A 4,966-nucleotide genomic window follows, 5' to 3' on the forward strand; every position below is an offset into this window, starting at 1 on the left:
AAGAAAAGAAAAGAAAAGAAAAGAAAAGAAAAGAAAAGAAAAGAAAAGAAAAAAAGGAACATGGGGCACCTGGGTGGCTCAGTCGGTCAAGTGTCTGACTCCTGACTTCGGCTCGGGTCATGATCTTACGGTTCGTGAGTTCTAGCCCTGCATTCTGCGCCGATAGTGTGGAGCCTGCTTGGGATTCTGTCTCCCTCTCTCTGCCCCTCCCTTGGTTGCTCTCTATCTCTCTTTCAAAATAAATAACAAAGACAAAAACAAAAAAAGGGAACATATCAAGCGGGTGAAAAATGGCTAATATCTACTTCATCGGACTATTTCTTTTTCTTCTTCTCTTCTAATCAATGATAGAAGAAATAAAGGGAATAGCTAGCCACTCACTTCCAAGAGAGCCCTGGCTACTCTGCAGACCTGTTAGCTTGGATAGCCAAGCCACTCAGGAGACCCAGAGCAAGTAGTTACTTCTTTCTACTCATGGGAAAAGTGAGGAATAGTAGAAATTTAATCTTCTACCCAGGGGAATATTGTGGTGTAACAGAAAGGGCAGGGATTTTGAAAGCAAGATTTTGACCTTAGTTCAAATGCTGGTTATACTGCCTAGTTGCTTCACGAGCTTGGATAAATTACACAATCTTTTTGAGCCTTTCTGAGAGATGTTAGAATCTATCACATAGGGTTATTGTGATGAATAAATGAGACAATGTATGTGTATGCCAAATGCATGCTAAGCTGTGGTGGAACCTACTGTTTTTGCCAGTACTAGTATTGGATTTCCGTCTTCCTAGTAGCATATTTCGATTTTTCCTTTGGGAACTACCTTTCTCCGGCGGCATACTCTAATGGTAGATCTGTCAGTCAAGACGCCTTTCTGTCCTGGTTGAGTGGGCATATGACCCAATTGAGGCTAGCCAGACCATTAATTCCTAAATTTGCATTGTTTGAAGGGTGAATCAGAGATGGACAATGGTTGGAGTTGATTCACGCCAGGAGGCAACCTGAAGACACCATCCGATAGTTCTTGTCATCTAGATTCCTGAAGCCATCTGGTTCTTGTGTTGTTTAAGGCCTGGTGATTCAGCTGTTCTTTCAAGACTGTCAGCACCTGTGTTTCCTTCCAATGACTTCTTTTTTTGTATCACATTAGACAGAATCAGTTTCCGTTACTTGCAATGTCTGAACACTACCGCACAGATGATACAGAAATGTTAGTTCTTGCTTACATGCCTACCTCCTCCCGGCAATCCCTCATACTCTCATGTTACTAACACATATAAAGTATTCCAGTGCTTTAGGACAACCCAAACTATGGACTTTTGTTGTACTTAGCCTGGAATCAGGTCTACATTGGTTGATTCCAGCTAATGTTTCAAATCTATCAGCAAATCTTACCAGTTTTATAACTATTTTTAATAAATAATTGATTAATTAATTAGTTATTTTAGAGAGAGAGCACAAGTGGGCGGGGAGAGGGGAAGAGGGAGAGAGAGAGAGAATCTTTTGTTTTTTTTTAATGTTTATTTATTTTCAAGAGGAAGAGAGAGAGACAGAGTGTGAGCAGGGGAAGGGCAGAGAGAGAGGGAGACACAGAATCTGAAGCAGGCTTCAGGCTCTGAGCTGTCAGCACAGAGCCCGATACAGGGCTTGAACTCATGAAACTTGAGATCATGACCTGAGCCGAAGTTGGATGCTTAACCAACTGAGCCACCTAGTGAGAGAGAGAGAGAGAATCTTTTTATTTCTTTCTTTCATTTTTTTTTTTTTTTGGAGTTGGAATGAATGCGAGACATCATCTGTTTCAGCAGCTCTGGAGACAGATCGCTATCTGAATCAATGGCTCCAATGAGTTGTGCTTAGCTGGAGTCCAGATTATCCTCAGTATCCTGGCATTGTTTCCTGCCCATCTCCTTTGCTTCTTGGCTTCATATGTTAACGTATTTGGGAACTCCATTTTTTCAACGTTTATTTATTTTTGGGACAGAGAGAGACAGAGCATGAACGGGGGAGGGGCAGAGAGAGAGGGAGACACAGAATCGGAAACAGGCTCCAGGCTCCGAGCCATCAGCCCAGAGCCCGACGCGGGGCTCGAACTCACGGACCGCGAGATCGTGACCTGGCTGAAGTCAGACGCTTAACCGTCTGCGCCACCGAGGCGCCCCGAGAGAGAGAATCTTAAGCAGGCTCTATGCTCAGCACAGAGCCCAACATGGAGCTTGATCCCATAATCCTGGGATCATGACCTGAGTGTCCCAACATCTGACTCTTGATTTTGGCTTAGGCCATGATCCCAGGATCGTGGAATCAAGCCCTATCTCAGGCTCTGTACTGAGTGTGGAACCTGCTTAAGATTGTCTCTTCCTCTCCTCTGTCCCTCTCCCCTGCTTGTGTTCTCTGTCTGTCTCTAAAAAATAAATAAATAAATAAATAAATAAATAAATAAGTAAATAAGTAAATAAATAAGTAAATAAATAAAATAACATCAAAGTCTTTCTATGATCTTACAAGACTCTGCATGATCTCACTCCTGGCCACTTCTTCCATCTCTTCCCTTCTGCTTTCATTTTCCCTCACTGTTTCTCACCAACACTGGCTTTGCTACTCCTTGAACATATTAAGCATATTCTTTTTTTTTTTAAATGTTTATTTATTTTTGAGCGAGAGAGAGAGAGCATGAGCAGGGAAGGGGCAGAGAGAAAGGGAGACAGAGAATCCAAAACAGGCTCTGAGCTGTCAGTGCAAAGCCTGACGTGGGCTTGATCCCATGAACTATGAGATCATGACCTGAGCTGAAGTCTGACGCTCAACTGACTGAGCCACCTGGGGAACCTTCATGTTAAGCATATTCTTGTCTTAGACCTTTTTATATTTGCTGTTCCCTAAGTGTTCTCCCACCCCCATCTACTTGCATCCATCTCTGCGCATAGTGGATAGATAGCAAAAAAAGAAACAAACAAACAAAAAACCTTGTTGAATTAATGAATGGATAGAATTCTGATACATTAATAAAATGGAATACTATGAAACATAAAGAATAAGGTAGAGGTGCTTGGGTCTGTCAGTTGGTCAAGTGTCCAATTCTTGATTTTGGCTCAGGTCATGAACTCATGGTTTGTGATTTTGAGCCTAGTCAGGCTCTGCACTGCCAGTGTGGACCCTGCTTGGGATTCTCTCTTTCTCCCTCTCTCTCTTCCCCTCCACCTATTGCTCTCTCTCTCTCTCTCTCTCAAATAAGCAAACTTTAAAAATAAATGGGGGAGGGGCGCCTGGGTGGCGCAGTTGGTTAAACGTCCGACTTCAGCCAGGTCACGATCTCGCGGTCCGTGAGTTCGAGCCCCGCGTCAGGCTCTGGGCTGATGGCTCAGAGCCTGGAGCCTGTTTCCGATTCTGTGTCTCTCTCTCTCTCTGCCCCTCCCCCGTTCATGCTCTGTCTCTCTCTGTCCCCCCCCCAAAAAAAAAAAAAAAAAAACGTTGAAAAAAAAATTAAAAAAAAAATAAATGGGGGAGGGGTGTATGGTAGCTCAGTCAGTTAAGTGACCAGATCTTGATTTTGGCTCAGATCGTGATTTCATGGTTCATGAATTTGAGTCCCAAGTCCAGCTCTATGCTGAATGTGCAGAGCCTGCTTGGGATTCTCTCTCTCCCTCTCTCTCTCTGCCCCTCCCCCGCTCATTCTCTCTCTCTTTCAAAATAAGTACATAAACATTAAAAAAAGAGAGAAAAGAATAAGGTAGAATGTCTTAATATGTAATGACTCTATGATACAATGTAAATTAATAAAACAGAAAGAAAAAAATACAGTACATTGTATGTAATAGGCTTTCATTTGTATAAAGTTTACATAAGAGATTTATAGTATCTGGGACGCCTGGGTGGCTCAGTTGACTCTTCATTTCAGCTCAGGTCATGATCTCATGGTTCCTGGGTCTGAGCCCCAAATCAGGCTCCGTGCTGACACTGCAGAGCCTGTTTTGAATTCTCTTTCTCTCCATCTCTCACTGCCCCTTCCCTGCTTGGGCTCTGTCTCTCTCAGAATAAATAAATTTTATTTTATTTTATTTTTTCTAAAATTTTTTTATTTATTTCTGAGAGAGAGAGGGAGAGACAGAGTGTGAGCAGGGGAGGGGCAGAGAGAGGGGGAGACACAGAATCCGAAGCAGGCTCCAGGCTCTGAGCTGTCTGCACAGAGCCCGACACAAGGCTCGAACTCACAAACCGCGAGATCATGACCTGAGCCGAAGTCGGATGCTCAGCCGACTGAGCCACCCAGGTGCCCCAAAATAAATAAATTTTAAAAATTAATAACATCAGTTAACTCTGAGGATTCAGGGGTGTCTGCGGGAAGGAGACTTACTTTTCACTGTATACCATTTTGTACTACAAATTATTTATTTGTTTACTTATTTATTTAAATTTTTAAATGTTCAGTTCTTCTCCCCTGGGAGGATGCTTTTATTCAACAGTAACTTCCTCACACCCCTGAGACATTTTCATCAATTCATTTCCATGTAAACACAAAGCACTAGCCATTCATCCCAACTTTTGTACTACAAATTTTTGAAATCAAATTCATGATACAATAACTTCTTCAATAAAATCTAGTAATTAAAAAAAATCAGTAGTGGGGGCAACTGGGTGGTTCAGTCATTAAGTGTCCCATTCTTGGTTTTGGCTCAAGTCATGGTCTGACAGTAGTGAGATCAAGCCGTGATTTGGGCTCTTCAATAACAGTGTGGAGCCTGCTTCTCTCTCTCTCCCTCTGTCTCTGTCCCTCCCCAGTTTGCACACGTGTGCTTTCTTTCTCTCTCTCTCTTAAAATAAATAGACTTTAAAAAAATAAATAAATAAATAAAAGGTATATACAGTATGACTGTATTTATATAAAGCAAAACTAAACAATATATTACTTAGGAAAACATACCTATGTGGTTAAAAGCATTTTAGAAAGCAATAATAAAAATCTGAACTATAG

Source organism: Herpailurus yagouaroundi, unplaced genomic scaffold (assembly GCF_014898765.1).
Source record: "Herpailurus yagouaroundi ecotype Mexico unplaced genomic scaffold, PumYag 160, whole genome shotgun sequence".
Lineage (NCBI taxonomy): Eukaryota > Metazoa > Chordata > Mammalia > Carnivora > Felidae > Herpailurus > Herpailurus yagouaroundi.